Raw genomic sequence first — 9860 nt, 5'->3', positions numbered from 1 at the left:
GTTGAAGAAGAGGAAGGTCAGCCTGTCAGTGCTCAGACCATACGCAGCACAATGCATCAACTTGGTCTGCATAGCTGTTGTCCCAGAAAGAAGCCTCTTCTGAAGCTGATGCACAAGAAAGTCTGCAGTTTGCCGAAGACAAGCAGTCCAAGAACATGGATGACTGGAACCAAATCCTGTGGTCTGACGAGACTAAGATAAACTTGTTTCACTCAGATGGTGTCCAGCATGTGTTGTGGCGCACTGGTGAGGAGTACCAAGACAACTGTCTCTTGCTTACAGTCAAGCATGGTGGTGGTAGCACCATGGTCTGGTGCTGCTAGAGTGCTGCCGGCACTGTGGTTCATTGAGGGAAAGATGAATTCCAACATGTACTGTGACATTCTGAAGCATGGCATGATCCCCTCCCTTCAGACACTGCGCTGCATGGCAGTTTTCCAACACGATGAAAACCCCAAACACACCTCCAAGATGACAACTGATGAAGGTAAAGGTGAAGGACTGGCCAAGTATGTCTCCAGACCTAAACCTAATTGAGTTTTTGGTTTGAAGTTAAGGTTAGGATTAGGATTAGTGCCTGTGTGAGAATTAAGATTTGGGCCAGGGTTAGAGTTAGGATTAGGGCCAGGGTTAGGGTTAGGATTAGTGTCACGGTGAGGGTTAGGATTAGGACTAGGGTTAGCGTTAGGATTTGGGCCAGGGTTAGGGTTAGGTTTTGGGAAAGTTTTGTGTACTGGAAGTAACATATTAACAACACATGTACTTAATGTAAGTAATGTATCAATAGAACCTCTCTCACACACACACACACACACACACACACACACACACACACACACACAAACAAACAAACATCTAAGCCACTTATACTTCTAGGTCATGGGGGGAGCTAGAGCCTATTCCAGCAGTCATTGGTAAGAAGGCAGGATACACCCTGGACAGATCGCCAGTCCATCGCAGGGCTCAATAGAAAATCTACAAGATATTTACTTCGATGTATTCAGATACTTCACTACTGCTACTTCACTGATATTTTGTTAATGTGCAGGGATGGGGGAGTAACTAAGTAATGTGCTACTTTTTTGTAATTAGCTACCAATATTAGTGGCTAGTAGCTGTAGCCGCTACAGTTTTAAGAAATGTAGCTAGTAGCTGTAGCGCCTACAAATTTTTGTGTAGCTGTAGTGAAAAGTTTCGCTACAATTTCACTACAGGCTTGAGTCAGTCCGTGCAAAATGAACCACAGAATGTGATCATTCACTGGGCTGGTGGAGATCCTGGCTGAGCCGTGGACAGCTCGAGCAAACGGGCATGTGCCCAATCACCCCTTACCAAAATGTTAAGAAGAACCGTTTTGTCCTTTCAGCAATAATAAAACCACCTTGGGAGCCACAACATTTATTTCTGTTATACCATCTTGGCTGTAAGTATACTGTATCTCAGTATGTGCTGATATACAGGCTGAAAATATAAACGCAAACACAGACTTACTTTGCTGTGCTTTAAGCTTTAGCTCAGCTGTCGCCGCTTTTCTCGCATCTCAGGAAACTTTTTATCGACTTTCTTGTAAAATGTCTCTCAGTGTTGAACTTTTTATGAAGTTGAAGTCGCTTCTCATTCTCCAGCTTCTTGTCCCGTTCCACCTTAAACGGTAGAAACTGATTCTCACCTCAGAGTCAGAGTCAGTGATAAGGATTTTGAGGCTAAAGTGTTGCTGAATTTTAATAAAGACTCTGAATATCATGTCTGTATTTACACCAATCAGGCATTACATTATGACCACCTCCTTGTTTCTGTGATTATTGTCCATTTTATCAGCTCCACTTACTGTATAGCTGCACTTTGTAGTTCTACAGTTACAGAATGTAGTCCATCTGTTTCTCTGCATACTGTGTTAGCCCCCTTTAACCCTGTTCTTCAGTGGTCAGGACCCCCATGGGCCCTCACAGAGTAGGTACTATTTGGGTAGTGGATCATTCTCAGCACTGCAGTAACACAGACGTGGTGGTGGTGTGTTAGTGTGTGTTGTGCTGGTACGAGTTGATCAGACATTGATCAGTGCTCCTGGAGTTTTTAAACACTTTGTCCACTCATTGTCCACTCACTGTCCACTGCATTGTTGGTTCACCCTGTAGATATAAAGTCAGAGACAACATCTTTTGCTGTACAGTATGAGCTAATCATCCTCTAGTCCTTCATCAGTGGTCACAGGGTGCTGCCCACAGGATGTTGCTGGCTGGATACTTTTGGTTGGTGGACTATTCTCAGTCCAGCAGAGACACTAAGTGGTTTAAAAACTCCAGTAGCACTGCTGTGTCTGATCAATTCATCCACTCAATGCAGCACACACTAAAGGAGGTGGTCATAATGTTATGCCTGATGGGTGAATCTTTCTGAAATGTTTAAATTGGAGCAGTTTTATTCAACAGTTGACAAAGCTTTAGACAAAATTGTATTTGGTTATTTTTGGTGATTTTTGTTAGGAAAAACCAGGAATGATTGACTTTGCATTTAGTTTGAATTTTTGTTGGATATCACGCCTTTGGGTGTGTAAGTTTGATTTCTGATTACACTTTTTGGTGATCTTTTTGTACATTTGCAGCTTTTCAATTGTGTGTTTCTTTCCGGCTCATGATTAAATGCAGTGTCTTGTTCACACTCAGTCGGGCTGGTTTGGTGTGTCAGGTGGAGATTCAGAAACATTCTGACAATCGTGCTTTGAAAGTAGCTAAAAAGTAGCAACTACTCTTTCTGGAAAAGTAGCTAAATTGTAGCTAGCTACAACTTTTGGGAAAGTAGCTACAAACTACTAATTTTTCAGTAGCTATCCCAACCCTGCTGATGTGTTACTGATGATTCTGAGAATTAATCATCTACAAAGGACCACTCTAAATAAAGTGTTAGCCTTATACGTACATTACACATGTGGATCATATATATCATATATATGATGATCTAATGCTGTATAAACAAGTGTGTGTGTGTGTGTGTGTGTGTGAGAGAGAGAGAGAGAGAGAGAGAGAGAGAGAGAGAGAGCGCTGTCTCTTGGTGTGTGAATCTGTTCAAAGAGCAGATATTTGTGCCCCGATCCTTTTTCTCCTCGTCTGCTCAGGCAACCTGAAAGCCTTAAAGAGGAGATCAGGAGAAACAGGAGCTCATGCAAGTGAGATAATCAACTAAATCAACCATACTCTCTCTCTCTCTCTCTCTCTCTCTTTCTCTCTTTCTGTCTCTCTCTGTATCTCACTCTTCCATTCTCTTTCTCTCTATTTTCTTGTTCCTTTCTCTCTCTTTCTCTCATACTCTCTCTACCTACATCCTTCTATCACTCTTAACTCACATATTCTCTCACCATTCTCTCTCTTGTTCTCTCACACTCTCCCCATTTCTCCCTGTATCTCTTTCTCTCTCCAACCCTTTCTTCCTTCTTTCTCTCTGTGTCTGTCTTGCTCTTGTTCTTGCTCTCTCTCTCTCTCTCTCTCTCTCTCTCTCTCTCTCTCTGTATCTATCTATGTCAGCTTGCAATATGAATATTTAACACATTAAGGTCAGTCTGACGGCAAAAACACAGCAGTGTACAGTAATTCACAGTGATCTAATGGTCACAGTGGTCACAATTTTTCACCTCCTGTGTGTGTGTGTGTGTGTGTGTGTGTGTGTGTGTGTGTGTGTGTGTATGTGTGTGTGTGTGTGTGTGTGTGTGTGTGTGTGTTCATGCTTGTTCATTACTGCTTTATCAGTCCACAGTTTTTGGCCTAAAACAGCAAATGAAGCGGGGTGGGGGTGGATTCTGGTTCCATTGACTCATATTAAAATTAAAGTAGATTTTTCCTTCTCCTGTAAAGCTACCATTTTAGAGATACAAGGTTTCCTTTCGACAGCAGTGATATCCTGTTGCAGGTTGTGAGGGATCCATCCACCCAGTTAACATGGGAGATCCTCATTATGAGAAAGAGGGAGATTCTCCCATTCTCTCTGTGTAGTGACGACTGACACTAACTGTGACATAAAGTGCCTTGAAAATCTAATAGCATAATGGAGATACTGGAGAAACCCTTGAGACAAGCTCTTGTTGGAACCTCTAACTATCTCACTAGGTTCCACAATGCTGCAACTCTAGGCTCCTGGAGGAACTCTTATTTTGTATGAGCTCTCAAGAACTTTTGACAGTTTCTAGAAGAACATAAAGGCCCAAAAAGGGTTAGTTTAAGAAGTCTAGACTTTTCTGGGGTCTTGTATTCTAGCAGGTCCCCTGAGTAAAAATAAATAAATAAATAAAACATTAGTCATATATAGTCATATGCGAAAGTTATAGGGAAGATCCCTAGTCAAATTTTGTTGGATTTCTAAGCTAATTTTAGGGAACAATTTCTACTTATTTGCTGAGATTAACACAAGAAATAGAACTTTTGCAAGTCACATTTGTTTGTGATGTTTTTCTCAAATATGGTAAATTCTGCAAATAAACAGTAATTGTGCATTAAAATGTGCAGAAGTGTGTTCTCCGTAGAGGATGTGTTTGCTTATTTTCACATAGAAAATCAACATAACATGACCAAAACCTTTGCACGTGATCATCTGAAAGGGCCCAGGACAGATTTTCAGGCCTCTGTGCTACATGAGCATCTGTGTGATTGCCCTCCAGGGACATTTCTGAACATTTGGGGGCCCTAAGCAACATCCTACTTGGGCGGCCCAAATCCCGCCCACCCTAATCATGTTATTTTTTGTGCAAGAATCACTACTTAATTTAGAAACAATAAGGATAACATGATCACTGTCCAACCATAAACCTGCAATACTCCTAGAGACCTACATAGCTGGTTATGGGCTCACGGCACCAGCAGTGGCCATTGAAGTTCCTCTATAGGGGTTAATTATGTACATTATACTAGACATTAGTGTTATTACTGGTACTATGGTATCTGTATACCAATCTACTGTCTTTCTCTCTCTCTCTCTCTCTCTCTCTCTCTCTCTCTCTCTCTCTGGCAGTGCGTGGCGACCTGTGTAGCACCTTGCCCAGGACAGATGGCAGCGTGGGGGGGAGTGAGCATGCTCCGATCTGCCAGAACAATCTGCCGGCGCAGGTGTGGGCTAATTGTCTCCTGCTCCAGCAGAGAGCTACACACACACACACATGTGCCAAACGCTACCTGAGTGGAAACAAATATCTTCATTTAGCCCTGCTTCGCCCAGGGAACACACACATACACGCACACTTCTCCGATCTGGAACACACAGCCACGTCCCAGAGCTGGAACACACACACAAACACACGCCACACTGGAGAGACAGGGAGGTACAAGCGCGTCTTTGTCAATTAGAGAAAGACAGCACTGTGCTTGTGCTACACGTCCTCATCACAGCTGCGTAAAGAAAAGACACAGGGAACAATAAACATCAACACATAGCGAAAGGAGATGGAAGACATGGGCACCTGAAGGAGCAGAAGAAGGCGTGCTTATGGTTAAGAGAACACTGAGCACACACATCTCCACATGCTTAATGACCTCTTCTGAAAGGGGAGAGGAATCACACACACACACACACACACACACACACACACACACACACACACACACACACACACACACACACACACACACACACACACACGTCAATGAGGTCATACCAGTGTATCCCACATAGTCAATATATATATATATATATGTGTCCAGTGTATCCCACATAGTATATATATATATATGTATGTGTGTGTGTATATACATATATATACATATGTATGCACAATACATTATATGGAATTTACCACTGTACCAATAGAAACGCTTTACATACCTTATATTAAAATTTTTGAATTTTTGAAAGTTTTTCTTCTTTCATAAAGTAACTATTTTGAAGATGACATGTATAATGACATACATGTAATAATATGTCCTATATGATTACATATAAAGCTGCTGTCAGAACAAAACGTCATATCTCTAAAGTGCCGACTTTTCAGGAGAAGTTAAAACACTTCACTTCTAATGTAAGTCAAAGGAACCAAACTTTTTTACAAGTTATTTGGGGTATTTTCTGTTGTCCCTTTCATCATGAAATCAACATACAATATAAAGGACAACAGGTATTTTCAATTTATCCCAAAAACTGAAGAACAGAGACATAAAATGGAGATACAAGGTTTTGCGATACATGCCTATAATTAGCACTCAGATGTCCCAAATATTATATATATGCAAGTATATATGGATCATTCTAGCAAATTGATCCAAAGTCTAGAGCTCAAAACACATTCTGGACTTGTAACTGACGTAGATTCAAATTAGATTCAAATACTTTTGCTGTGAACTACTCTGTACCTTACTTATTTTATTTTATTAAAATAAATAACTGAACATTCCATTTTGTCAGTAACAAAACAATCATAACAGTACCGAAGCATGACTTGCAAAACAGTTGGACATCCTGGAAGAATGGACCAAAACACACAGCCCAAATTTACTTGGAAAAACATCTGGTCCCATTGACTGAAAATTGTTACCATTTTGGGGACATGAGGATTTCTTCCGACAACAGGGTTATGTTAATTTCTAAGGAAGGTCAATTTAAAAAAGATTTTGGACCCTTCCAATTGGTCCAGACATTATGAAATGGTATTCATGAAACCAAGAATTAAGACAAAATTTAAGATAAAGAAACAAAGTTTTTTGTGATGGCGCCTAATAATAGACATGTAAGCACTTTTCTATAAAAAAAAATTAAATAATGTAATAAAAATGTTCCAAATTTAACCTTAAAGAAATGTTTTTATTTTGTCAGTTTAATGAAAATGACATGTACTCAGAGTCTTCTTTTTGGTGCTGTAGGTTACTTTTTCTCCAGTTTTCTTACAAAGTCAGAAATTTGTCTTGAATTTGTACAAAAACACATACGCCCATACACATACACTGTAGTGGGAGATGAGCCTAATCTATTTTTAAATCTCCATGAGGCTCTATAAAGCACTCCTGAATAGTGATTGATCTTTTAGCCTTTCTCTCTCTCTGTATTTCTCTCTTTCTCTCTCTCTCTATGTCCCTCTGTCCTCATGGGAAGCTCCATTAAGGTCTCGGCTGTGCGCTACATGTGTCCCTGAGTGTGTTAGTGTGTTGGCTGCTTGGTCAGTAGGAGCTGAATGAGCGCTGAGCTCATGCTGCTTCACACTCGCTCCTGTGGAGATCAGAGCCTGAGGACTATCTATATTTCAGGCCTCAGCGCTAATGGTAAATACCCAGGGTTTTCCCCTCAATCCTTATCCTCACTGCACTCTCCCTCTCCTTCTCTCCAGAGCTTATCTCCATCTCTCCTGTGCGTTCAGTGTTAGATGAGGCTGATGTTGGGTCATTAGTTTGGACTGTGGCCTATGTGTGCTTTACTCAGGAGGAGGTTGATGGGGCTCTTTGTATGGGAGTTACCCCTTGTTTCACTCAGGATAGGGAACAGATGTACATGTCGTCACTGTCATAACAAAACCTTTTACTTCTTTTTTTCAGTTTTTTATGCTATTCAAAGGTGCCAGCTGTGAATAACATCACATGAACATATCAAAATGCGTAGGTAGTCCAATGGAAATGGTCCAGTGGTCTCAAATTTCTTGGAATAAAATGTTGTTACATTAACAACATTATGAAAAAGGATGCTATACCATACTCAGAAATACAAAGTTTTCTTATGAAGTTGATGATATTACAGGCCAAGATAGCTCATGACATCATTCTATACATAGCAAAATGAGACTTGGCTGCCATTCAGATACTTACCTGGGCCTAAGCCTAAGGGACTTTGACCAATTTACCATTCTCGTATGGAAGCCCATTGGAAGCCCAGATGATTTTTTTATTTTTTGACTCAGTATATTTAGTATATTTTAACTTATTTATGACTAAATAGTTACGTATTTTCTTGAGATTTGAATTACTATGTCAAATTATAAGCCAGGCCAGGTCAAAACTGTGAGTAACCATAAAGTTAGATACAATTAGACAGGTTTATATAGCAGGTGGGAAATAAACATCAGATGCAAATAATGGATCTGGGTAATGGTCCAGGATTGACCAAGTCTGTGATATAAGTGTCCAGATGATCATGGGAATTGTAGTGAGTAGAGTCGACAGAGTTAGAGGGGGAACCCGGAAAAAATCTTGGTCAAAAAGTGTGAACTTCAGACAATACATTGACATACTAACTCAAAATCTTGATGAAATGAGTGATTATTGTGACCTATTATGTTGAAATAATCACTCATTTACATAAAAAAGATAAATCTCCTAAAAGTGGAGGTGCACATGCCCCACTTGATCTACTTCATCTACCACTACAACAGAGCAACGGATATAGACCTGTGATTGAGTACAGATGGTTACTGCACAACACAGCAAGATGAGTAGTACTGTAGTGCACAAGTGGCCAAAGTGGTTAATTTATGAGCATGATTAGCATAACAACCACTCCTCTTTTGTGTATGTGTGTGTGTGTGTGTGGGGGGGGGGTGTATGTGAGTGTGTATGTGGGGTCAGTGCAAGCATTTCCTCAGAGAAAATAATGTACATGCAAATTACTGCATCTCTCTCTCTCTCTCTCTCTCTCTCTCTCTCTCTCTCTCTCTCTCCCTCTCCCTCTCTCTCTCTCTCTCTCTCTCTCTCCCTCTCTCTCTCTCTCTCTCTCTCTCTCTCTCTCCCCCTCATGTGGAGTGTTAAGTAGCAGGGGATGCCCCCACATTTCTTATGCCAACAAGGAGCTCCCTTTGTCCCAGAAGGGCCAACCCACAGGCACCTCTGCCAGTCAAAACGCTCAGCACTGTGGCTTTAAACACATGGCCATGCCCCCCCCTCAGTGAAAGTGAGGAGTCCATGCTGTTAGGAGGGCAGGAAAAAAAATCAGTGAGCTACGACAGAGAATTGTAGCTCAAAGTGGTGTAAAAAAAATAGAAAACCAAAAAAGAAAATTACTTAAAAGCTGTAGCCAATAAATACGTTTTGAGGTGTGTTTTAATCTGGCAGCAAACGTAACCTGATATATGTGAACAGACAGAAATTCCACATTTTTGGTATAAACAAATAGAAATCTGCCAGCCACTTTTCCAAAAATTGGGAAAATAAATTTTGGAATATTGTCTGTTGGACATTTTTGTTTTCATTACACATTTGATGCCTGTTAACATATTCCAAAAACATTGGGATAGGAGCATGTTTACCCCACTGTGGTACATCATTTTTCCTTGATAATCAGTTGGGAAGTGAAAACACAAACTGATCCCTTTTTGAATGTGGAATTTTCTGCCATTCTTCTGTTATACAAGTCTTCAACTGTGCAACTGTACAGGTCCCTCACTGTTGTGTTTTGCACACATTTTCAGTGGGAGAAGGCTCTGGACTGCAGGTAAGCCAGTCCAGCACCCACACTCTGTGATTACGCAGCCATGCTGCTATAACACGTGCAGAATGTGGTTTGATGTCTCTGTAAAAGATGTAGAACAGCCCTCCACACCATGACAGACCCTGGCTAACAATCTGGATGGTCCTTTTATTCTTTGACCCAGGAACGCGATGTCCATTGTTTCCATAAACGATCTGAAAGACTGACTCTTCAACACAACATACATTTCTGCTGTGCATCTGTTCATTTCACCTGAGCTCAACCCCAGAGGTGTTGACAGCTTTTCTGGACATTGTTGTTATAGTACAGTCTTAACTGGCATTTGTGGATGCAGATAGAAAGGGTGTTTATTTACTTGATTTATATGGATTCTCAGGCCTATGTGGTGATATCCATCACAGAAACATGCTGGATTTTAATGTAGTGCTCTCTGAGGAGTCGAAAGTCATGAGCATTTCATTGTTGTCTTTCAGCCTTGT

The sequence above is a fragment of the Pygocentrus nattereri genome, chromosome 30 (genome assembly GCF_015220715.1).
Source record: "Pygocentrus nattereri isolate fPygNat1 chromosome 30, fPygNat1.pri, whole genome shotgun sequence".
NCBI lineage: Eukaryota > Metazoa > Chordata > Actinopteri > Characiformes > Serrasalmidae > Pygocentrus > Pygocentrus nattereri.
The sequence above is the reverse complement of the archived record's forward strand: the minus strand, read 5'-3'. Positions refer to the sequence as shown.